The sequence below is a fragment of the Leuresthes tenuis genome, unplaced genomic scaffold (assembly GCF_036924035.1).
Source record: "Leuresthes tenuis unplaced genomic scaffold, fLeuTen1.0.hap1 SCAF_2, whole genome shotgun sequence".
NCBI classification, from domain to species: Eukaryota; Metazoa; Chordata; class Actinopteri; order Atheriniformes; family Atherinopsidae; genus Leuresthes; species Leuresthes tenuis.
The window spans coordinates 9,396,266-9,423,594 of NW_027325356.1; the positions used below are offsets into that span (position 1 = coordinate 9,396,266).

The 27,329-nt window shown below is 39.2% G+C and overlaps 1 protein-coding gene across 1 annotated transcript in view; it reads left to right on the top strand.

The window, feature by feature from the left end:
* Nucleotides 1-23,048: 23,048 nt before the first annotated feature.
* lrrc28 (leucine rich repeat containing 28) overlaps nt 23,049-27,329 on the top strand; it is a 362,729-nt gene continuing 358,448 nt past the window's right edge. Inside the window, exon 1 of the mRNA XM_072380129.1 lies at nt 23,049-23,066. The gene's annotated coding sequence lies outside the window, so the exon portion shown is untranslated. The remainder of the gene's footprint in view (nt 23,067-27,329) is intronic.

The window sequence follows — 27,329 nt, forward strand, 5'->3', positions numbered from 1 at the left end:
TGCTAAGAGTAGTATTGGCTATTTCAAGATAAATAATTTTCAATTTGTTTTCCAGGCATGATCTTTCTGTTCTGCAGTTAACAGGCAATGCACAAACATAAACACTTTGGCTTTCTGCTGTAGCTACACCTCAAGGCTTCACTGGAGAATGTCCGGGTTAGACGACAGCTATCCCTGTATTGTTTTAGCTGCCCTCGAACAAACAAGAAAATGGAGACACAGCCAGTGTCAAGGGATTTGAAGTCAGTTAGCAGTGTGTTATATTATGGCGGTTCTGTAATTGTTTATTGATTTGCAATTACAAAGTGTTTTGTGTGCTTAGATTTCAGTGTGTGTGTGTGTGTGTTTTCTTGCTCCTATTAGTATGGAGTGTGTCAAATATCCATTTCCAGTCTCTGTGTGTTCTGCTGGTCAACATGAGGAAAAGTACCATATTGGCCATAGATATGTAACAATTATATCTAGCCTCAAGGAAAAGACAAAAGTGAAACTGTGTCTACTGTAGTGTTGAAAATGTAGCCATAAGTTTGCATAATTCACTCTGTCAGTGGTTAGTTAATTAGCCCTAAGTATGCTTCTTTTGAATGGTTTGTTAGCTTACAAGGGGTTTAGAAGGCTGCTAAACTGTTTAACTTCCAAAGTTTAAAAAAAATCACTGACTGAAAATAAGTACATAACATTTTGCAATGTGCTAACTATTGTGGTGAACTAAATAGAAAAACTGATAGCAAGTAAAATTTTTGCTGTTAATTTTTTTGTAAATTGTTATTGACAGCCATAGCGTTATGACCACAGGCTTAGTTTTGAGTTGGTCCTACTCATGCTGCCAAAAGAGCTTTGACCAATCAGTGTGTGGACAAAGAACATCTGAGGGTATCCTGGAGTGGTTGGTACTGGGACATTAGCAATAGATCCGTTAGTTCCTGTGTGTTGGTAGATTGCAGTATTTCTGGATTAGGCTGCCTCACACCAATACCATCAGATCCTATCAGATTGGTATCTGATGAGTTTGAAGGCTGGTTGAACACATCTGTCTCTTTCTTATGTTCTTTGATCCCTTCTTAAGTAGTTTTTTCAACATCAGTGGACAGGTGTTACCATGTGGCTTTTGAGTGCAATGAAAAGTGTTTAATTGACATTCAGTCCTGCATCAAATTACTCTAAGGAAGTTGTGGGTTTTTCATCAGCTCTGGCATGGTATGGCATGGCATTTGTGGTAACAAAACACACCTGTACACCCACTCATATTCAATGAGGGTGCTGTTCTCAGGGCAATGTCTCCCCAGATTCCTCAAAATGGTTTGGTTCAATCCGAGCTCCTCCTCCTAGCTTTCATTAACCCTCACTTCCTCAATGGCAGCACTTTCAAGTTGTAAGTAATTACAGTTAAAAATTGGAACGTGTCAAACATTTTTCATTTACATACTCACTCAGAGTAAAATACAGTTTTAACCGGACCGTGTTTTTTCTTCTCTTTTCGTGGTAAAATCGTGTTTCAGTCTGTGTCTCTATGGGAGCATGTTGATACAATCAACTGTAATCTTCATAACAGGTCAGTTTTTCCCTTGCACAAATACGTTTACCTCAGTAACTTCTCACATAAAGGCTCTGACATAGATGGCAACAACACTTGGGCAAAAAGAGATGAGATTGATTGTTCTTTTTGTTTTGTTTTTTGGCATCCGACTTTCGGGTAGATGTCTGAGGTTCAGTCAAATAATAATAAAAAACTGAGGGCACCATATAGCTCGACAGAGGCTGGATAGTTCCTCGGCACAGCTGGCCGGGTTCGAGTCCTGGCCCGAAGCCCTTTACTGCATATCTTCACCCACTTTTCCTGTCTACCTACTGTAAAATAAAGGCTACTAGTACCCCGAAAAAAAAAGATGTACTGCTTATCTCTTGAAGTCGAGCAGTTCAGAAAGTGAGGTCCAACACAGCCTGCAGGACACAATATAATGCCATTGCTTTGTGTTGTTATAGTTTAGTTGCTTGACCCCTGGAAGGCGGTGGTTGTCACTGGAACAGCTCATAACACTTTGCCACCAGAGTATCAGACTACTACTGACATGGGAAGCACTTTAATTGCTTGCTTTTCTTTGTAGATTGTTAAAAAAAAATTAACTTTTGTTGTAAAAATGGCATAATACTTAAGCAAATGCCAAGAGGCATGTTGATGAAGATGAGGCATTCCCATCAGAGCAAAATGTTTTTGACCAAACTGTTACATCCTACTTGAATATGGAACAACTCACGTGTGAGGGGCTTACAGTGCACCAAGTAGAGTCGCCATACTGTATGGTAGGTGAAGCGTCGTCAAGTCTTCCCACCCTTTTAAGTGGATCTGTCTGTGATTTTGTCTGGCTGATTTCAGTCTTGAGATGGCCTCTACTGAGAACAGATAGCATGAAAACCTCACAGGTGATCCCTGGCCTACTGCATGTAGCTGTGCTTCAGCCCTCTGCTACTGTCCTTCCCCTTCACTTCGAGAAAAAGATCATGATGTTTCGCAGCACTTTAGCAAGCTCGCAGTGACATCCACAACCCCCTTTTTAGTCAGACGAAGTGAGTAATATTGGCAGATATTAAGTGAATCTGTTTGAGCCGTGGGAAAGTTGCTGTCTGTGGTACAACTGTGCGCAAGTTGGGAAAAAATGGGGGCTGATTCTAGAAAAAAAAATGTCAGGGGAGGAATTTAGTTCCCAATCCAATTGTGTTTATATCAATAGGACAGAAAACTCTCCTCAGGCTATTTATGTAAACAAGGTAGATTAATAGGGACACGGCACACACAAATACCTTGACTGCAAATGCTAAATTTCAGCCTCAGCCTGTAAGCAAACAGATGTACACTGAAGACTATGTCAGTGATTAGATGAGGCAGAAAATTAACATAGATGGAAATAATACACAAAGTAACAATGCAACATAATATCTGAGCCTGTCAATGACCAAAATAAGCACTCTTTCTATGATGTGGAAATTTACCCCTCTGATTGCACTATAGCCATTTCACGCTTGCCAGTTTTTAGACCTCTCAGTCAGTACTGGACCAATTTCATAGCTTTGTGTCCCTATTAATAACTTAGACCCAAAAAGATGGTTAAAAAAAGGGGGCCAGGTTTAAAAATACCAACATTTTCCTTTAACTGACTGGCTCCTGTGCCTGGGGGCACCCTGTCAAATCTAAACACACAGATAGGATACATTTAATTTTAGAGTCAGCGTGACTCACGCTCTCCAAGGATGGTGCTAATTTCCCAAGCTGTAAACTCAAAATGTAAACTTCAAGATGAAGTCCACAGCTATTTGACTTTGAGGGCACAGAGTCAAACCCCTGATGTGGACCACGGACACAAACCCCAGTTTCATGTGTCCCGCTGAGATGTGTGATAGAATAAGGTCACCAATGTGATGAAAATCGATGTTACGCAGTCGCACAGAACAGTTCTTATTTGCTGAACCGTACATGTTGGCTGACTACCACACATTGCATGTGACGTGAAATCTCAAGCTGGGAGTGTATTTAAAGTGAAAATATTGTTGTGTGGTGGAAGTAGATTGCTTTTTGCTATACCAGTATTGCTTGTCAGCATCAAGTGCTCCAACCCAGCTGAGCAATTTGAGTGACAGTCCGAGCCTTCGCCTCATCCCTGTCTTTTAAAAATACTAGATGAGTACAAGGAAATTATTTTCTATCTGTGCTGGAGATGGTTTGTCTTGTTTTGTGAAAATAATCCTGAGTGGACTTCCGCTGTGTCAGCTCGCCTCAGATAAGCAGGTATTGGACATCACGATAACTGTGGCAGCTTTACAGGTAACACAAATACAGGAAATGGGGGGGTGGGAGGTTCTTTGGATCTGCTCTTTGACGCAGAGATGAGGAGGCGAGCTCATCTGTGAGGAGGAGGTTGTGCAAACAAAAAGAAGCTACACTGGAGCTCATTATATAATATAATACCTTGCTATTTTATTACCTGCAGACATTAAAGCAAAATTACTGACCTTGAATGCAAAACTGCCTGCTGCTGTTTCATCAAAACAGGATGTGTGTGATATTTTGAGAAATAATAATCTTCAGTTCTGCCTCAAAGCAGTCTCTGCTGCTATCTCACTGTAAACAGTGTTTTTGCTGAGTTCCTGAACTCAGGGTTGTGTTCTCACCACCCAGGCAGAATGCCTTTGAGTAATCCCCCAAGCTTTCTTATCAGGTGTGATTGAATAGTGCCCCCAGTCCCCAGAAGACAGACTGGCCTTTATCTCTTTATTTTCTATTTCATTCTCTTCTCTGCAAAACAAGGTATTTGTGGGGAAAGGAGACCTGTTAACCGCTCACCCCCCCACCAATATGCACATCCGTTCCCCAGTGGGCGTGCATTTGAAACATGAAAGGCTCTGAACAAAATGGAAAATTTCCACTCCATTTGCCATGCAGCCAGTCAGTGCTCAGTGACCCAGAAAAGGAGTGTGATATTGATGATGACAGCAATAAAGGCGTACTTTCACCACAAGCCTTCCTTCTAATTAGGTTGATCTGTGGAGAAAATAAATTAATTTTGACAAAAATGAAAAAGAAGTGGTGTGTTGGGGGGATTATACAAGCGAGTGACGGAGAGAGGTGGGGGTGAGACTTGAACATTTGTGGGGGTTAAGTGACTCCACTGTGGGGGAATGGGTGACAATTACCAATGAAATGAGATTTCGTGGCTGCAGGTGCCTCCCAAATGCAGTGTTTGGTCGGAGTAATTGTTCAGGGTCAAGTGGGCAGTACTTACTGATGATGCTTCACCTGTTTTCACATCTTCTTATGAGGCTTTACATAGCAAATGAAAGGAAAATAATAGGCTGTGGTAATGTAGATTTTTTGTTTGAATAAGAAACCGACTTTAAAGAGACTCTGTAAGAATCCCCCATTTTACTCAGCTGACACAATTTTTGCTATTTTTTTTTTAGTATTTACAAAACCCTTAAAAGATGCACTCTGCAGGGAATGAGGCAGCAATTAAATTACAATTTCCTTCACACAAGTTGTAACTTTCATCTCATTACATGAACTGTCTCAACATAGCTTTGTTTTATGTGTGCAGAAGGTGGGAATTCCAAGCTGGGTGCAGACATGTTCATTTTTAATATGTCACCATGAAGATTCATTTAACAATGACCACTATGACATCAGTGCGACTGTATTTGACTCAGTTATTTTATTAAACCTATAATCCTCATTATTCATTAAATCGTCCTTATTTAACACTGACTGCTTCAGCAAGAAACATGTCGTTATTACCATACTAAATCAGTGGGGACTTGGATGTTGAGATTAAATTATTTGAAGGCTCCTAGCTAAACTATTCAGGACACTGTCTTTACATTGAGAGGTAAGATCTTAAATCTGTAACTAAAAACATTTAAATATATGACTCAGACATCCATCCATTTTCTTTACCCGCTTAATTCAATTCAGGATTGCAGTGGCTCTTGTACTCATTCCAGCTGCCATAGGATAAGATTTGGGGTGCACCCTAGACAGGTCACCAGATCATCACAACCATACACACTCCTGCATTTTGAATCACAAATTAAACTGACATCCAGGTTTTTGGACCGTGGAGGGATGCAAACTCCACATGGAAAGGCCCCAGCCCGGGATCTGAACCTTCTTGCTGTAAGGCCACAGTGCTAACCACCACATCAGTGTGCTACCTACTGACTCAGAGACCGGTGCATTCAATCAAATAGAGAGTACAAAGAGGACACCAAAAAAAATAACAATCATCTTTTAAATTTAAAGATTTCAGTGTTTTGTTTTGTATTTTAAAAAAGCCTTAAATGATTTCTGAACCCAATGATATAATAATGACAGCACAGATAGAAAATAATGATGTGGGCATCAATCCCTGGGGCTTCAAACTCAAAACAGCAGATGGCGCTACTGCAGGGTCTGGAGAGAACACTCAGGTGAGTGTATCGAAAAGAGTGTTGGAGCTAACTACAGGTGAGTATGTTAGAAGAAGTCTTACAGGTATCCTGAGGAAAGTAGGTATGAATATGGAATGCTCTCTTGATGAAGATGGAAAAACGTATGAACAGTAGTTCACACAAGGTGGACACCATAGTGAGGAGAAGATGGCTGTATCCACACTGGGCGTCTGCTGCATAGTCACCGAGATGATCTCGAGTAGTGATGAGTACTTCCCCAACAGTGTCTATTTCTCAGGAGAGACTAGGAAAACTGGGCCTTTCATAGAGTTGACTAGGAGTTGGCAGAAGCAGGATTAAAAAGCAGGCAGGGATGAGCAAAACCATCAGAAGTACAGGGCTGGAGAATCGTTATCTGGAAGCAGAGCAGACAATCTGGCAAGGGGTGAATGTTAGATGAGCTGCTTATAAAGGGGAAGCACAAATGAAAATGATTAGACTGACTGCAGGTGAAGCTGGACCAGGTAAGAGTTGCTATTTCAAAACAAAACAGGAAATGCAGGTAGTGATCGTGACAGCCTGTTTGTGCCTACTTCTATAGTTGTAAACACGGAACACTGTTTGATGTTATCCACTGTTCTATAACAATGGTTCTTTTTAAAACTTTGGTTGCATTTTACTCACTATGAAAGACAACATGGTTTCAAAAAATTGGGATGCTGTGTAGAATGTAAAAGAAAACAAGATCCATCCATCCATTTTCTATACACTTTATCCGTCGGTCGGGTCGCGGGGGGGCTGGAGACTATCCCAGCAGTCATCAAGGGAGAGGCGGGGTACACCATGGACATGTCGCCAGTCCATCACAGGGCCACACAGAGACAACATGCATGTTTTTTGACGGTGGGAAGAAGCCGGAGAGAACCCACGCATACACGGGCAGAACATGCAAACTCCACATAGAAAGCCTCCAGCCGGGAGTTGAACGTGGAAGCCTCTCGCTGTGAGGCGTGAAAATCTAACTAATAGATATTTTATTCACAATAGAACTATTAAAACATGTTAAATGTGAGACAATTCACTGTTTCATGAAAAATCATCTTGAATTTTATAGTAGCAAACAATTCTCAAAAAGCATCCCCTCTTCTTCTAACAACAATCACTAAACATCTGGGAACTGACAAGACCAGTAGTTGGACCTCTGGGAGAGGAATGTTGTCCCATTCTAGTCTGATTTAGGATTCTTGATGCTCAAAAGTCCTGGTTCTTCTGCTGTATTTTGCATTTCATGGTCAAATGTTTTTAGTTAAATTTTAGTGAAAGTCAAGGTCAGTCCTGCACACAGACTTCCATGAACTCATGCTTCTGTGATACATGCAGTGTGCGTTTTAGTATTGTCTTTCTGAAATACGCAAGATCTTTCCTTGAGAAGACATAATCTGGATGGGAGTATAGGTTGATCTAAAACCTGCATGTGCCTTTCAGCACTGATGTTGCCTTTCAGGTTATGCAAGTTCCAGAAACCCTAATGCACCCCCATTCATCAGAGATGCAGGCTTTTGAAATGAGTGCTGATTTTTTAGGTCTTCTGCAGTTCACACAATTTAGCACCCAGGATTTCCCAAAGGAATTTTAAATTTTGATGAGTCAGAGCAGAGGAACACTTTTCCGCTTTTCCTCAGTACCTTGTAAACAAGCTTTGGCCCAGAGAACGCACTGGCCTTTCATGGTCGTGCTCACACGTGGCTTCTTCCTTGTTTGATAGTTTTAACCTACATTTGTGGATGGCATGATGAACTGTGTTCACAGAGAATGATTTCTGGAAGTGTTCCTGAGCCCATGCAGTGATTCCCATGACATAATCAGGCTTGTTTTTAATGCAGTGCTGCCTGAGAGCCCAAAGATCACAGGAATCCACTATCGATTTTCAGCTGCGCCCGAGAGGGCTGCATTGGGATTGGGTTCCACCAGGTCCCACGGGACCCAACTCAAATCTCGCGGGAGCAGGCAGTATGAACTTTGCTGCGGGCGGGAGCGGGCAGCTAAAGAAAACAACTGCGGGGTCGGGATGTATGCTAGCGACAGGATGTCAATAAATTATATGGAAAGGAAGCTCAAATAAGGTTTTTACAACACAAAGACAAAGCAAGGCAAGTCTGACATTTCAAGTTTCTCAATTGTCCGTGAATCTCTTTATTAATAGCCTATAAAAAGACGTTTTCTCCTGCCGGACGGGAGAAGACACAAAATCAATGCATTTCTATTATTGTGCGGGCATAAATTGTCAAAGTTTTGCGGGTGTGGGCGGGAGTGGACATACACATTGCGGAAGCTGGCGGGAGTGTAACACTGCCGTTGCGGGTGCGGGCGGTAATGGTCAGAAATTTAGCGGGAGCGGGATGAAGAAAACAGTCCCGCGCGGGGCTCTACTGCGCCCCTTACTCACAGATGGGATATGCAACGTCTGAAAATAGCTTTTTCTGAAACTGTTCCAGAATTTGAAGATGAAGTCCATCTTTACTTCTGAGAAACTCTGCCTCTCTGGGGATGGGCTTTTTCTACCCAATTATGTTAGTGAAACAGCTGTTTCTGTTTAATACTGCTTACTTTGTTGCAGCTCTTTAAACTTTGAGATATGTTGCTGCTATCAAATTGAAGATGAGTTCATATTTCTTTGGTGAAATGTCTCACTTTCAACATTTGATGTGTTTTATATGTTCTTTTGTGAAAAAAGTTTTAAAAAAATGCCCCAACCTTTTTTTGGATAAACAGTAAATAACTAAATCTGGAGGCCATTTTCTTTTGGTTGAGCAGCTGTATTATTAATGTGATGTTATGATTTAGGTCTAATGCACATGTACTGTATAAAGCGGTTTTCTTCTCCTGGACATCCAACTGGACTAAGCTGGATGTTAATTGAATCAGATTGTATTTAACTGGCTTAAACTTAACTTTTTTTGTCTGAAATGTGCTCTCAGATATTGTTAATCGGTGCAATAAGGGAACACATAACATGAAACAATTTTAACATTTAAAGAATAAAGAACATAAGGTAATTATATTACTGACTTTTTCTTAAATGCGCTTACACTACTCTTCACACTCTTCTGTCGATATCAAAGCAGGATGTTTGGAGAATATTATGTGGGAAGTGGGAGTGTGGCCAGAGTGGATCAGAGGCAATCAAGCAAGCAAGTAAGCAGGTCAGCAGCAAAAGTGCCAGGAGGAATCTTCATCCACGGAGCACTGAAATACCAGCCTATACACTTCCTCCTGCAGGGAGGGAGGAATCAGATGCCGCATTAAGTTTCCACAGTAAAGAAGAAGATGGGGGCTGTCACCCCGCAGCAATCTGCTGCACACTCAGCAGGTGTTGACATCTAGATTAACCTTGGACTGCTGGGGTCCAAAACCTCTGGAAGGCACTGTCTCATTAGAATGCACACGGAGAGCTCATACCCAATCCTTTGCTTCTGAGGCTCCCAGGTACTACCCCTCATTTGCTGTCCTGTCAATTAAAGGGTCATCAGAGCATATTGTTGCTGCAGGGACATGGGAAACTTAGCTAGGACTTTTAACCTGGTAATGAATATGTCTTCTGTAATACACATTATCGAAACTGCTCATACAGGCGCTTATTAAGTTTTACCATGAGCAAATGCTACAAGGCAAATAACCCTTGAATACCTGGAGAGTCTGTAAACATTCACACAGCATTCCATATCACTGTGACCAGCATGCAGCTCAGATCTCAGAGTAGGTATGGTTTGAAATCAGTTACCGCAGAATTACGGCAGCTGACAATAAGCTCTGCTTCTCCAAGCCCCACTCCTGCTGATCCAGCTGCACTTCTGAACTGACGTGAAACCGGATTGGAAACAGCCAGCTGCTCCACAGATAAGAAAAGTTAGCCCATCGCCTCTCTTTTTGTCTACAAGTTGGTTACACCCAATTTAAGTTTCACCATTTTTAATAAAGCTGTGTGACTCTCTGAGGGCACCCTGGCTTTACTTTGATGAAAGAAACATTTGGTGGAAAAATTACCCTTAAAGCATAATGCTCAGGGAGCACTAAAAACACATAACCTGCATAACAAATAGTAGAGACCACGTTCGATCAATTCAAAACAGAAAAAAGTAGAAGTTCCAGACAGGCTGTGGCTTGAGCTGCTCGCAGGTATGAAAGTATTTTCTTTTAGACGTTAGAACTTTCTTATATTAAGGCAAATGTATGAGTTCATTGTTTGGTAACTTTGGTAATGACTACTAAACCTTTATAGTTGAAACTTTTTTCTAAGAATAAAGTTAATAAATTCTCAACGTTATCCTGAAAATCAAAGATAATTTTGTGTATCGATTGAACCATCATCTAATTCTATTCAGTCAGTCAGATGATCTATTAACTAAACTGTGAAAACAAATGGTTTATCCTGTTTACTAATGTGTAAGAAGCCAGAAAAAGCCGTTACACTGACTTATCAGTTTACCAGAGATTTTCTGCGCTCCTGGATCTTATAAAGCAAAGACGTGTGATCTCAAAGAGCTGTTGCTCCAGCAGCAGTAGCACCGCCTTAGACAGAATTACTGTGCTGACAATACATCACTGTAGACAGTGTACTAAAGATTTAGTCGAACAAGTATGGTGAGGATATGTAATTCACTTTTTGGAAACAAATGAAAACTTAAAGCCAGTTGACATTTATAAAAAGGTATTACCAGCTTTCTTTACCTAGAGCTGTGGATAGTGGCATTCTCTCTTCCAATAACATTACATCATGTAACACTAGTTCACATCTTTTTATGTCTCCTGGAGTTCAGGCAAGTGGAGGAAACAAAGCGCTTTGGTGAAAGTACAAAAACATAAAGGTTTGCATGCTGATAGAAAAAGATAACCCGACGGCATTTATTCCACTTTGTGAGGACTGGACATACCTGGCTGCTGCTCTTGTAAACAACCACCATATAGTCTAAAATTCTTGGTGTTGTTAAGCAACATCACGAATAAATCACCACAGAAGCTGTCAGCTCTGTTTAACTTTTAACATATTGTAACTATATGTCTGTTAATTAACCCACACACTGTGACTTTTCCTACAGCTGACAGCCCTCTTCATACAGTATATCCCACAGTGGAGGTTGTGTGCAACCGGTTGCCATAGTAACTCTGAGAAAATGGCATTGCAGATGGGCATGTTGGTGTGTCCTGATAAATGTTGACAACAATGGAAATTCTGTCCTACATGAGGATGAATAAAACATGGTAAAAAATAACATATTCTTTCAAATCAATACAGAATGTTCTAAAAAAAAAAAGCCAAAACGGTGGAAGCTTTAGTTACAATGACTGAATCTGAATTTTAAAACAATGTTGCTTGTGCTGATAGACTGGTGACCCCATTTTTGCCCAGCAGGAGTAAGTGAAGGCTTTGCCAGCTCGAAGTATTAAAAGAATAGAGGTTGAGATGGCTGAGAGGAACTGAGAATGGTTCCAGGGTCAAGGCTAAGCTCAGATTATAATTGTAAAATTCACACTCCCTGATCATATGTGTATTACAGGCTTTGAGATACACTTTTATCTAGCTCTACAACCATTCCATTAACAATGTCTGCCTTCAGAAAAAGTGACTACATGAAAGGCCTTATGGTTGCTTCAGTCATCCATCTCACACATAAAAAAAAAGAGGCACGCTGCTTGAACTGCACATGTATGTAACACACTTTTTTTTCCAACAGAGCTCTTTTTCAACAACGGTATCTTGTGAAAATGTCAAAAGAAAAGCCACAGACGTAAGATGTAAAAGAATGATGTGGCGCAGTTGGTTTGTGGTCTGCCACTCTGAAGCCTCTCAGACATGCTGAGTCTCTCACAAATGTAGATAAGAAGGGCTTCACCACTCTGTGAAATACTGTGCAGCAAAAAGCTCACAATTTAGGAGTAATATCCCAATGTGAAGTTGAAAAACATGCTAAGGACTTCATTTTTAAATGTGTCAGAGGATCAGTAGAAATTTCTGTTTCCAAGATGCAGAAATGCTGCCACCTTCTTTGGACCCAGGCTTACTGAAGACAGACCCAGCTGACGTGGAAAACTGTCCTGTGGTCAGATACACATTGGAAATCTTGGACTGCATTGCATGCCATCTGGGCTAAAATAACTGGGGGAGGTTGTGGTTTCTTATCAGCACAGAGTTCAAAAGCCTAGATCCATTATGGTTTTGAGTTGCATTAGTGCACATGGCACCGTCTATTGACTGGTATCAACACAGTCTGAGTTGTCTAACTGATATGCGGAAGGTTTTGCCTCCATCTCCACCAGTTAACAAAAATTCAGGGTTGATTTATTTCTGTGTTTAAGAACCTTTTTGTTCTCCATCACACCACAACAAACAGCAACAACACATTCTCCATCAGATATTCAAACCTTGATTTGTATCACGATAGGCTGGAGCAGTTGGTTGGTGGAGCCTAGAGCCCTGCGCGGGACTGTTTTCTTCATCCTGACCGCAGCAAAGTTCATACTGCCTGCTCCCGCCAGATTTGGGTTGGGTCCCCTCGAGTGGAGCCACTCACAGGACTGTTAAGTAGAAGAGCCAAGCTTGTGTACCATCCAAACCACAAATGTTTTCACATAACTTTACTTTCTGCACTCAGTCGGTATTGTTTGTGATTTTACTCGCCGTTTTCTCAACGTTTTACACATTTCAAACTGCTTTGTTCAGGTTAGGTATTCAGAAGGACTCGATTGAAGGAAGGAATTAGACATTCAGTGGTTAGTCTCCAGAAAACTTTGTGGCTTGTGTTCAAAGTGATAATGTACCCCATCTAAATGCTTTTTCCTGGATTACCTGCTGCTGAATCCCACCCATCTTGGCTCAACACACGAAACATGCAAGACATCCGAATTCCTGTACTCCTTTGAATTTGACACAAAACTTGATGAATTGATGATTACAGCATGACAAAGGGGTGATGATTTTTAGGGTTGACTGACTAGTTGAAGTGAGAACTGACACTTTAGATGATCGTAGACCAAAACACGACGCTCAAACGTCTGTTTCCCACTTTGTGTTCCTGTTATTCTATTTACAATTTCTTTGTCACCTCTTAAAATTCAGTATCTAGCTAAAAAGTTTTAAATTTACTCAGCTGTGAACCTGCTGACTGGCTGCCTGTGTGCCGTGAACGACATGAAGTTTCACAGTAAATCCCCGTCGCAACTCTATGCCCGTCCCATGTTAAAAAACCCTGAGAGCTATGGTTCTCCGTTGTCTCATGAGGGAGCAGAAGATGAAACTGTGTTAAGGTTTCTCTCCAGTGGTCACTGTGAATATTATGCTTCAGTAGAGTAAATTTGGTAGATTAAATATCACTCTTGGAGCCCACAGACCAGACAGTTTGGAGGGTTTATTTTATTTTCTTCTTCCTAGCCTTTCTCAGGGCATTCTTTTTTTCATGAAAATAATATCTTTATGAGTTTAAAATACTCTGATCTACTTTAACTGTAAACTTTAGCTTCTTTTGTACTAAGGTAACCTGATATTTCTGGGGTCCAATCATTTACTTTTATACTTTGCAGAATCCCAGGCTTTCAACCTGTAAAGGCATTTTGATGTGGGATTATGGATGTGTGATGGAGGGATTAAAACCCAATTAACTTGAGGGCTGTGAATGATGATGATGTGTGAGGACATTTCTTCACTTTCTCCAGCCTCTTTGTGCAGCACTGTTGGCCCACTGACTTAGTGCAAATGTTTTCAAGATCTACAATCCATTAACGGTAGGATTTTCAACAAATCATTTCACATACAGCCAACAGGCATTTGATATATTTTGCCATGCTGTGCGAGTGCGTGTGAGTGCATAAAAGTGTGTTTGTCTTTGTGCGTGTTTGTGCACATAACGGCCACTCTCTATGGCAGTGAAGACGTTGGTACATCTTTTGGGTGATATACCGATTAGACATGCTCTAAATTCAAAGAACCTCACAGCTCGATAATTCCACTCAGCCTGCTGTGCGTGTGTATGAGTGTGTGCGGATATGTTTCTGTCATCATAAGGTTTTTCATTAACAATAAATTTCCCTTTTTTTCCGTGCCTCTCACACTTTGCTGTGATATTATTGAAAATCCCTCCGTAGCTGTTGAGTAACACTACATCAGACTTATGTAGACGGCTGTCCTCCATCAAGCCAAAACACTCTCACACATACACACACATCCACTAGGCACATACTTTCTTTGTCTTTTATCCTCAAGTGCCCTCCTTTTTCACAGATTGAAATTTACTTTTGAACTTTGCCTTTGTAAAAAAAAAAAAAAAAAAGAACGATAGGAAGAAATAGAACAATGTTTTCTGCCACTGCCACTATTAGCCAAAAAAGAAACTATGCACCTACCTGACAGCACCTCCTGCTGCAGAAAAGAGACTAAATTATGAATAGAAGCTTAGAAGTCTCTCCCTGGCCATAGTGGTGCTACTTTCCCAGTATTACTTATTCAGCGTGTCTAACCTTAGGCTCCATAAAAGCTGAAAAAGTTAAAGTATTTTAGCTGCTCAGCTGCTTAACATAGAAACTGAAGCTGGAAACCTGCTGTGAGTCATATGTCTTTCCTTTTTCTGCTCTGAACCTCCCTTTGGCAAGATTTCATAGCTTTAAGCTGGAATGCTCGTCCAAAAGCACCATAGTTCCACGGTTTGCTTTATTTGACAACAGGATGTGACATTGTTGCATAGCTGGCCTTTGATCTGCAATGGCTTTCTGTCGTCTTGTGTCCATGAATTAGCTGTAGAGGACAGATTTGTTTTCTGAAGTGATGAATATGAACCCTTCATTTTTTCATGGTAATATAATGTCTTGAGTGATTGTTTTTTATATCACGATCCCAAGCATTGAATGTGGACATTTCTGATTCCTTTGTGTCTGTCCCCCTTTGACACGCTGTCAGGGTGGAAATTCACAGCACCCTGCCACTCTTCCTCCAGCAGCCTCTTCATATGCCACTGTGAGAGCCGCGTCATGAATAAACATGCAGATGTACAAAGGGATGAGTGTTGTTAGAGATGAGATAGACAGTTTACATGTGTTTGAAAGAGAGGGTCAGCAGAAAGAAGAGTGACAGGGTCATGGAGCCCGAATAGAAAAAAAAATGCAAGTTGCCTCCAAAAAGATGTTTTTATTTAAATTGGCCAAGAGATCCATGCGGGAAATGCTGGTTGTGACTCATGTTGTTGCTGTGTGATTATTGAAATCCTGTTTGCAGCACCGTTTCTTTAAAAGTTTAAATCATTTTAACTTTGCGAACTCGGCTATCTGAGTGGTGAAGACATGCTGAGCTCCTGGCATAGTCAGGAACAATCAACAATGCTTTCTCAGTTTTGGAAATGCAGCGGCTTTAAAGTGAGAGACTCTTGAAGCTCTGACAGCATTTTGAAGCTTCTGCTGCCTGTCAAAAACAATCAAGCCCTGTTACATTACATGGCCAAAGATCCAGTATCCTTCACTTTCACTTTTATTCTCTCTTCTCTCTGCGGGTTTTAAAAAGCTGTTTTTCAGAAGCATGTTGTTGTAATCCCATAATTCACCCAAACATCTATAAATTTTACTATGTTTCATAGGCCAAAGTGGAGAAATCTTAGTATTTAAAAAGTTAATGAAGACAAGATCAATTGAAAGGATGGAGCAAAATGTATTGATGTGTAAAAGATGCATTTAAAACAATTTTGTTGGTTGATAAGAGTCTGTTTTATCATCTCAGTGGAGGGTGACATACACAACGTAATTGGAAAGAAAAGGAACCCCAGGGTTCTTTACGCAGGGTGGTGGTATGACGTGTCAATTGATATGTTCTGATAACACCTTTCTCTAGCATTTCAAACAATAACAAGAGATGAGAAGACTCTTCTCTCTACAATTGGCTTGCTTTTTCTTGGAGATGCTTCCTCCTTACTGCGACTATAGACAAAAATAGGCAAAATAGTTCAAGACATACTTTCATTGATATTGAATAAAGTAAGACATATAGATATATTTCATATGATAGAATGTAAATTTTGCAGTGTCGTCCCTTGCGTACAGAAATTTCTGCAGTTTTTCTCGGTTACATGCTGCCATTCCGACATCTCGCCATTCCGACATTGGCCTCCAATTGTCGGAATGGCGACACTTAATTTTTTATCAAACGTCCCGTCATTCCGACACTTTTTTCCTCCTATGGTCGGAATGGCGGTATGTTTTTTTTTTTTTAACATACCGCCATTCCGACAGTTCCTTTTAATAGCCTATGTTTTACCCAAAACATTTTGCACTAATGATATGCCGGCGCAAATACGCCCTAAAGTTTGGTGCACAAACTCTGCACATACAGAGGCCACAGCCTCGCAAACAAACAGTGATACAGAAATACAGTGTCAGTGAGCTGTAACAGCAGCCAGCTGGAGCGGAGCTCTCCACAGAGCCCATGCGTCTTTTGCACGCTGTCATCATATGCAAAAGTAATAATTGCAATTACAGATATCACGGCTACTGCACAGGACACAGTTGCGAGCACTCTGCCTTGCCTTGCCAATAGGAGAGGAGAGAAATGACAGCATAGAACGTATAAAACACAACAAAATGCAGTAAAAACGTTTATTCATGTTATTCACGTGATTTATGAGTACTCGCTCCAATTTTGGGAAGCGCGGATGGGCTTTGCGCATTTGGCACAAACACACAGCCGTTGCGCAAGGCTTTATACAGCCTGTTGATATCTTAAGGACCTAACTGGTCACACCTGGGAGTAAATGTCATGTAGAGATTGTTTTTACATGTAAGGGGAGCTGAATATATAGCTTTCATCCACAAACCAACGTGGGAGAGCCCAAAGACGCATGTGCCAGACGCACAGAGGCATGCGTAAAACCAATTTTGACCACTTCATGATGTTTATTTGCTTTCTTTTAGTTAACATTCATTTATTTTGGATTCTTATGCGTGTTATGGAGCCGTTTCGGTCCATGTTTGTAAGCCTTTTTTTCCTGGTTTAAATTTTCGGAAGTTGAAACAAGTGGCATTGGAGTGTGTGCTTGACCACCAACCACCACGGTCTGTTTCTCCTCCTCCAGTTGCCAAGACTTGTGTTATCTGTAAACATGTGTTAAACATATAAATTGCATGAACAGAAAGAAGGGGCTCACCTGTTGAGTAACTCACATTTCCTTATACGGAAAGCCTTGTCGGAATGGTGGGACGTTTGAATGTTGGAATGGCGGGATGTCGGAATGGTGGGATGTCGGAATGGCGGGATTTCGGAATGGGTGTTGCCACCCGTTTCTCTCTCAATACCATGTCTCAGAAAATCTTTTTACATTTTCAAAGCTGAATATCAGCACAATCTCGCAACAAAATAAGCAATAGCTACATTGGCCCATACAGACGCAAACCAAATTGTATAGTAATTATATTTAACTAATACTTCATCCTCCTGCAGCCCAGCTTTTGTCACGCTACTAATCAGCTTTGGACGTGTGATGATGGTGAAGATGTCACTTGACAAGGCTGACATCCACAAAAACATAAAAGAAGAAGAAGGTTGTGCATCCGTTAGTCCGTAATCTATCATGTGAGAGGTTTGTTCCTTTTTACACTATCCTTTAACTTTTCTGCTTCCCCTCCCCACCCACAATTAAAGGTAGGGTTTGATGTTTAAAGTACATAACTGGTCACATGACACTAACCCTTTCTCATATAAAACTACAGCCTTGCTGTACATAACCTTAAATTGTGACACTGCTGCACTTCTCACATGTGGATACATTTTCATATCTCATGTTTTCTGGGCATGTTTCACCTCTTATCTGCCACTAGCATCACATAAAATTTTTTTTTTCCCTATTTGTATTAAATTTTAATCTCGGGTTATAAATGATTTCTAATCATGTGTTGTATGTAGTGTACCAACTTTTTGGAAGTGGAGTTATATGAATAGTGCATCGGTGTGATATTAGTTATGTTTGAATTAACATGACTTAGACAGAGGATAGAATAAAGTACATTTTATCTGATCGCACTTATAGCTGCATTTAACACTACTAAAATGCAAAAATTTTCCAAAGTTTACCCTAAATTTTTGTAATAAATTATAATGTAATAATTTTGGTCTAAATGTAGTCTTTCAATTGGTGATGAAGAATACTTTTTAGCTCTGACACAACTTCATAGCCACCAAGCCATCTACCTAGCCAGTGCAGCTAATATATTATTAAGGACATTTGTTTTTTTTATGATGAGTCAGCTGGAAACATTTAACTGTCATGTTTTAACCAGATCCCCTAAGATCCTTTGGCCTAATTAGCTATCTAAGTGCAAGCGACAGTTGTTATTCTATAACGGCAAAATTGATGGTCTGTGTTTGGAAACTACTTCTGTCAATCTTGCCCTGAAATAAAGGAGCCAGTGAAGTGAATGGTAAATATGCACTCATTTCTGCGTTCCTCCCCTTTTATTACACCACATGTCAGCTCAGGTGTGGCGCTTTATCCAATTATGCACATATGCAATATTAACTGGTATAATATTACCGAAGCAGACATATCCCTCAGCATTTCGAGCGGATTATCAGATTCTCTCATTCATCTGCTTTCACATGCATATGGCACACTCTCTGTCTGTCTCTTTTCCTCGTGGGTTGTGAATAAATGGAACGAAGTGCTCAATAGCAGCTGCTGAATGCAATGGCTGTAAGAAAAGCAAGCGGGAGATTTTATCGGACGGGTGGGGATGGGGGGTTGTTACTCTCTCCTGGTTGATTTCCGAGTCATGTAGTGTGCTCGTCTGACTGCAGTATAGCTGATAGTGTCAAAGGGCTGTCAGACGAGGCTCGAGGGATGGTCCGCTAACAGATCAACCAGTGAAACATGTTCCGTTTGATATGCTTTCTGACCATGTGCGAATTCTGACCGTTATCACGAGATTGACTGTCTGAATATTTGTGCTTTCTAAATATGATGCAAGGAACATTTATATGTAGAGAAGCCTCCGTTTTATTAAATCAAAGTTTGGGCTTCACCACAGGAAAAAAATATTCCAATATTACTGACGGAGATGCCATTGATTTACCCTTTTTGGCCAAATTAGATTCAGGTATGAGCCAGGAAATGTGCTCCCCACAGGAAGAGACATTCAATAATTAAAAGTGAAATGCAAACCATTTTGTAATCTGTATTCAGTGAACTACTTGCTCAGCTTTCCAATATTAAGTCATACCTCTTTCCTGTTTACATTATTTTTTCATGTCTTTTGGTATAAATCATTGCTGATTTTGTGGGTTTTAAAGAGTCTGACATACAGTATTCAAGTTGAAGTTTGTAGCCAGTGTAAAGGAGAATAATTGTTTATTCAGTCTGATTTTCCATCTGGATGGCCATGAAAAGTCCTAAAAATTAAAAGAGAAATTGTCCCAAAAAGACTTAATGGCCTCAGAAATGTGAAATTGTCCGTGTTAGAATAAGCTGAAGTTCTCCTTTGTGTGTTCTGTGAATGGAAGTCAGTTCCTGCAAACACCAAGAAAATTGAGCAGAAAAGCATTCTGGATAGGTCAGAAGTCTCCTACAGGCCAGCTCATAGATGATCTTTAACTGCACAGTTACAGCAAGTGTTCATCTGATATTATTGAATGTTGACTGTTACAGTGAGTCTAAATAAACATGCCAAGAGCGAATGGCCACAGCAGGTCATGACTGGAGTGAGGTCCTCTGGCTGCGAGGTTTCTGTAACAACCACTGAGTTCTTATGCTGTATTATATTGGCTGAAGCGATGAGACAGTCAAGGTCTCTCATTTCATAGCTATTTCCAGACAAGATAATCATTGGAAATGCTGAAAAACACTTGAAATACACTTTCTATTCTGTGGTTGATTCATTTATATCTTTGAAAACAGAACACTTTCATTTAGTATCTATTGTGTTTAAGTTAAAAGAAAATGATTAAATTAAAAGCTTGGCTTCCTGATGGCTGGGGATTGGGGTTGATGGTATTTGAATAAATAAAGGCCCTCAGTGCTGGCCAGGCAGGGAGGTGGGGGAGAAAACAATCATAATGCTATTAAGCATTTATCAGATTGCTATGTTATTGTTCAATCTTGCCATGTGACTAATTTATTCGGAACTACTTCAGATCAGTCGGGTAAGGTTTTACTCGTAGTGTGTATGTACACTTGTCACAAGAGAAGCTCTGCTAAGAACAGGAAGCTGTCTATTTTATAAAAATTAGAAGGGATAGTTAATTGTTATGGTGCAGGAAGTGCTAAGTTTGTAATAGTAGCTTGTCAAACTAGTAGTTTATCAGCCTGTTAACTACTTTGTTTAACCATCTTTCTGGCACAAAATGCGGTATCTCCCTGCAATGAATCCACTGCAAAAGTTCAACCTCTGTTGTCAAGGCAAACACATAAGGTTTTTCCTGCACTGAAATTGCTGATGAAGGTCTTCAGAGTGATGCTTTTTGTTTCTTTAAGTCTACTGCAGTTAGATGATAGGTGCATTTGTGTGGTTGTTATCTCCTACTCCACAGCAAGTTGGCGGTCATTTAACACTAACATTTTAAAAAAAAAATGCACCAGAGGTCCCATGTGGAGATGAACTGCCTGAATAACCCTCACCCTCCACAACTTTACTGAGCTTTACAATAATTTTCAACTTACAACTTTAAAATAGTGCCCTCAGGCCACAGCTTGCAGTATCCAGTGCAGTTGGGGTGTAGCCAGTGAACACAATGGTACAATTATTTTCTAAAGTGTCAGATATTTCCCTCAGGACACTGATAGAGGACAAAAACAAAACTAAAGTGGGAGTAAATGTCAGTTCACAAATGGATGAGGTTTTAACACAATATTAACAATAACATTTCATCAACGAGATAAATGATGCAACTTATACACATATAAGCTGTTGTGCACCACTGTTAAGATTTAAACGCTAAGAGGGTTTGAATAATGCAAAACATTAATTTAAACACTGTTGTATGAAATTCAAACTCTATTGAAGACTATTGAAAGGATTCTGTTTTAGTACTTTTATTTTGTTCAAACCTACAAATAAAAAAATGTAACTAAAGAAATTTCCACAGCTTGCTCCATCTTGCACTACCACCAACAAATAACCTACAACACGTGCCTGCAGTTCTGCTTGTAAAGGATGCCAGTCTCAAACGAAGTGATAAATATAACCAGTGTAAAATGCCTTGTAGCTCATTTTTAGTTTTGTTTCGGATTGTTGTATGTCTTCTCTTCATGTTTACAGTTGATTCGCCCCGTCTCTATTGAACTAATGAAAACAATACAGTAGCATGATGTTTACAAATGAAATATTTCTTTAAGTCTAAGCACTAGCGTCCATATGAGCCACTTGCATGTTTGTGAAAGTGAGCCTTCATTTATCTTTGATTATTTGATTTCTGAGAGGATGATTCAAGCTTTGAATCTGGGCTTCATTTGAAACAGCCCTCGCTACTCAACACCTTCTTCAGAGCTTCAGTTTATCTGTCTTAACACTAACTTTCAATTGGACCAAAAATGGCCTTTGCGTTTGACCCAGGAGTGATAGAAGAAGCTGGTACAGAGAAATACTAGAAACTGGTAACTAGAAACAGAGAGTAACTACATGGAATTGTGTGCATTTCATTTATAAAAAAGAACAAAATAAAGAAATTAAGACATATATCAAATGTACAAAGCTCTAAAGTTATGCATCTCACTGATCGATTTGGTACTACCTTTTTGTCAGCTAAATTGTCTGATATTTCTGGTTTGCAAGATAATAATTTAACCATACAAATCCCCATAAAATTAACTATAATGGATCAATCCATTGCCCTCTTATGTCTGTATACTGGGAAAATAGAGTAGTCTAAAATGGCCTCGCCAAGCTATGACCTTGGCTCAATTTAACAGTGCATGGAGACATGCTTTCTCCGAGCTCTAGTATTTTATTTGGTATAAGCTACACACACAGCAGTCTAACTAAGAAAAGAAAATCAAATGCTCATTTATGTCATGATTCAGTGCAGGAAATATATTTAACCCAATATGGGTTGCAAATGAACAAAAAGTCACTGATGAAAACAACCAGGACAACAAAATCCTAAAAAGGCAACGGAGCAATTCTGCTCAAGAGAGTTTAGTTTTTTTCCCCGAAAAGAGGCCATAACGGCAATCAGACACTATTTGTCCAAATAGCTATCTTTAACTGAAAAACATCAAGTTCAAACCTTTTTCTCTCTGCTCTTTCTCTGCCATTTTGTTAAATGCAGAACATTACGAACCGATGCAGACGTGGACAAGCCCTTTGAGGGAAAAGTCAATCTATGAGGCTGGACCTGTCCTCAAATAATAAGAGAATGCTTATCTTTCTGCAGCAATGAATGTTTACTGATGCACGTAGCTAAAATAAAATATATGTTACAAGGCTCAAAATGATGCTTAATGTGTATTTAATCAAAATGAAATGCAGACTTTTTTTTATACCAAACCCTGCCTTACCAGGGGGCGAAGAACCTGCCGCTGTATTTCTTCTCAATATCTTTCCTCTCTTTAATCTCGATCTGAGTGTTTGGTTTTACATTGAGTAAAGTGTAGCCTCTAAGCCTCCCAGCAGGTCTCAGGTGTTTTCTAATGAGACCTCTTAACAAAATACATTCTATGGTAATAGTCTGCCAAAGAAAATTTGACAGAATACAAAATGTTTCTTCATGCACTTAGTGATTTAATTGCCTTTATCTACAATGGAAGCATTGAAGACAGACAGGAAGTATGAGACAGTGAACAAAGATACTTGCCAGGAGTTTATATTCAACTAACTAGAGAAAATTTGTGAGAAAGCAACCAGTCAACTTTAGTGAAAATTTGGAGTTTTTAATGACTGCTGCTAATGCACATCGATATCAGAAGCTTTGTGACTAAGCATCACTGCAGAAAAACAATATTTAAATGTGTTTCAATCACATTTGCTTTTGATTCCTTTAAATTGAATCCTATGAATTTACGACAATAAATAATCAGCATGTAAATCTAAAATACTGGACGCAGAAAAAGAGAAAACATCTTCCTTCTGGATTTCTGCTTTACCCAGAGGCTCATTTCTTTCATTTACAGAAGAGGTGGTCTTACATAAATGAGGTCTGTGTGCTTCAGGCCAACATTGACTTTTAGCTGTTTACTTGGCTGTCTTCCCCCAGAAAGCTGTCAGGTCAGACAAGACTTTATGACGCCATTAAACATTAGCATCAGCCAGCTTAGAGACTGGGTCTGCTCACTATGAGTGAGGACAAATTAGCAATGAGGCAGACAACGAGACTGCTGATGGGCATAGAGGACTAATGTTACCCAAGTATAGAGATAAAGAATGAAAGAAGGTGCAGATTCAGAATTGAGGACGTTCGGCTAACTTAAGCAGTGACTGTTACTCTTAGAGAAATGCTTTAAAACAAGCTACCGGTAGTTTACGTATAGATATCTATGGGCAAGTGGTGACATTTAGAAAAATATGTTTCAACAAAGCAAAAAATGAAAATGCAAAGCTTGCTTTTGTCAAAGTCAAAGCGAACTTTATTGTCAATCAAGCTTCACAACAGTACATTGCAAGCAGAGTGAAATTGCGTTTATCTGACTCCAAATGTGCACAAGTTAAAATTTAAACTAAGATATATAACTGTATTAAGACTTACAAAACACTAGAACATAAAGTTTTTTGTTCGTAGAACAGAACTGTCGTGAATGATTGTCACTGCTACTCAATTAGACACTGCGATATTTTACCTCACAACACCGGATATGTCAAAAATAAGCACACGATAATAAAGACAACCATGGACAAAGAGAACTCAGCAGCTAGTTTTCTATTAATTTGCAAAGCAAATCTGAAACAATATTTCAGAAAGTTACAGCAAAAAGTAAATGTGAACCAAACACATTTCTATTGGCTGGTTTGAAGTGAATAAACTACGCTGCATGCTTTCACACGAGGGGGACAGTATATGGTATATTTAACATTTTCACAGTTTCCAGTCACTTCTATTTTATTAACATCTTCCAAATGTGAAGCATTGAAAACAGCATTGAAAACTTGTAATGTTTTATAAGCATTTATATTGGTCATATCTTTTTTTTAAACAAAGATTTCTTCATATGCTTATTTTTATAATCTTATAACGTTACTGCAGACATTAGCTTGGTGGCAATCAGAAGATCAAGCTAAACCAGTATTAAATATATAAAAGTTTTATTATTTTAAGGAAAAAATTTGCAATTAGGGGGCTACACGGTGGTGTGGTGGTCAGCACCGTCATCTCACAGTGAAGCCTTCCAGGTTCAATTCCCGACTGGGGCCTTTCTGTGTAGAGTTTGCATATTCTGCCCGTGTATGCGTGGGTTCTCTCCAGCTTCCTCCCACTGTCCAAAAACATGCATGTTAGGCTAATTGGTGTCTCTAAAACTGTCCTTAGGAGTGAGTGTGAGCCTGTGTGGTTGTTTGTCTCGTTTGTCTCTGTGTGTCCCTGGGATGGACTGGCGACCTGTCCAGGGTGTACCCTGCCTCTCGCCCAATGACCGCTGGGATAGGCTCCTGCCCCCCCATGGACTTGCAATTAATGAAATAGTTATGCTCTTACAGAAAAGACAGTTGATATTACTGTTGACCATTGACAGGCAACCAGGATAAGTTGCACCATTTCATGTGACAAGGTTACATATTACTTGATGTATTTTGGAAAAATACTCTACATAGTGAATGATATTCACTTATTATTATTGTGGCTGAGAGAAATTACAACATTGATGTCACAGAAAACTAGGAATGCAAGCATTGTTAATCTCACTTTCTGCTGTCTCCTCCAACATTATTATTTTTCTTTTTGCCACACATCATTATTGTAGTCTTGTCACAGTAGTTGATTTTACTATTATATTCTCCAACCAGCATTAAAGTACAATACCAGCAGCTCCAAAGTTACACTGAAATGCTCAAGATAAACTGTGTAAAATAAAGTTAATATAAGTCATAAATATGTGACATATATATATATATGTATATATATATATATATATATATATATATATATATATATATATATATATATATATATATATATATATTATATAACAATACTGAGCTACCATCTATGAGCACAAGCCAGTTTTCAAAAACAGTCGTGTTAGTGGAGCTCAGATAACTCTCAGATTGTCATATTAAATAAGACCCCAACAGGCATGTTTATCTTGAGCAGTAACATAGTATATTGCTCATACAGGGTGCATTATAGAAGCAGCAATATGAACATGCTATTTTTTTCAGTAAAACCTGTTGCTGGTTAATATGGACACTTAATATCCAGGGAGCTCAGAGTCAAATTGAGTGTGTCGTGGAATTTACAATTCATATTGATGGGAGTAAAATAGATTCTTTTTGTTTATGGAGGCAGTATTTGAGAAGGAATTATAATAACTTGGGAGCCAATTTGCATCTCTCACATGGTGGAGGGTTGGGAAGGGGCACTGGCAATTATGCTCATGGTTTAAAGCAACAAGGACGGTTAGTCCTCATTCGTTTACACACTTAATTGACTTTATGTGAGAAAATCAGGAGCATTTCAACTCTTACATTTGTATAACTGGTTGGTGGATACTTATTGGTGACATTTCCACCAGTCTCTAATCTAAAAGTCACCAACACACCAAGTACACCACAGTGAAGTTAATTTAAATTGGGGTCTAACAGCATGATTAAGTGAAAGGCACAGTGCCCAAATAACTACATGTGCAGTTAGTCCCAAATGAAGACAATGTTTTTGCTGAGTCTCCCAACTTACCTCAAAATAGGACTGGGCTAGATTGTTGCTTTTTTTTTTTTTTTAAGCATAAAGGCATTCTGTTTTTTTTTTTTTTTACTATACTTATCAGAAGAAATAATAAAAAAATAAAAAATTATTGTCAAGATCATTTTCCATGTATGTGTTCTTCTGAAAAATAGGCAAAATAGATCTGATATTTGGTGCTTGCGGAGTGGATAAGTTATGTACAGTTCCACTAACTATGGAGAGACCTAATATGACTGTAGTTTATACAGCTTGGCTTTACTGTTTCCTTCAAGTTCATGCGTCCGGGTGTGTACCCTCCAGTATAAAAGAAACTCTAATTTGAATTCACAGTTATTGATCGTATGGCTTACGTGTGCATTTGAATGGCTGAAGAGCTGTGTGAAGAGTGACAGTAAAATGAAGAGAACATAAGAGAATATGTATCAAAAACAACATAATAGAATAGATAAACAAATGAATGAATAATAATAAATACATAAATTACTCATTTAAAATAACTTTAAGAGGATTGGGTTGAACTAATACTTCACGGTTGATATAAAATAATGTGTAAGCAAACTGTTTTATCTTAATGTCATTTTTTCTGCAACATAAAAAGCTTTCTAAAATGTGCCTTTATGCTCTCAAACTTTAATTGAATATTATGGCTAAAGTGCACTTTTAAAATACCTGTAAACATTTTAGTTGAGCTGAGCTCATATAAAACTAAGCTATTTAAACCTGGGCCAGCAGGCTCAGGTTATACAGTTGGAAGCTGATTTATTCCTTCATATATGTGCTAAACTATCTTCAAACTGGCAAAGGCACAATGAGCAATGTCCAAAGTTCCTTTTTCTATCTTTTTCTACAAACAGTAAAGAGCAAGTGTATATAAATATAATTCCTAATACATAATAATATAATAATATTAACATTTTATTAACCCCCAAATGGGAAATTATTTTGCAACATGAAAAAAAAATTAACTGTGTTGAGTCATTCCTGGGGGTGTGAATGATCTCCTGTATTCTTTGTTGCAGCCAAACTGAAGAACGTCTGTCTGAACACACTTCTTTTGTGTGATTGCTGTTAAGTGGAGAGTGAACAATGTTGTCTGTTCTGTTGCGCTGCTTTTGGAGAATTCTTCTTTACATGATAAAGAAGCCGTCCCTGGTTCAGAGCCAGATTTATTTATTTGTTTGTGCCCTAATAAAATCCAGATTTCATAATAACACCATTCAACATACATATGTGTAGCTATTGGGATTATACTTACATTTGAGATGATCTCCCACAGAGAAAATTGGACATGTTTCTCAAACATTGTAACACTGTCAGACATCCTTTAATCAAAGAAAAAAAATCCCTTGTTGTGGGAAGTTGACTGGAATACTGGTTACGCTATGCTGTAACCATAGTTTAACTTTAATTTGTAGGTAAACAACCTGAGTCTAAATAAATCCAATACATGCATCTTTCTACAGCAGACCGTTGAAAACAACACAGTGTAAGTTTAATTAAGTTATTGAAATGAATAAATAATATACATTTCTGACAACTTGTTATCTCTGCAAAGACGTAAGAAAAA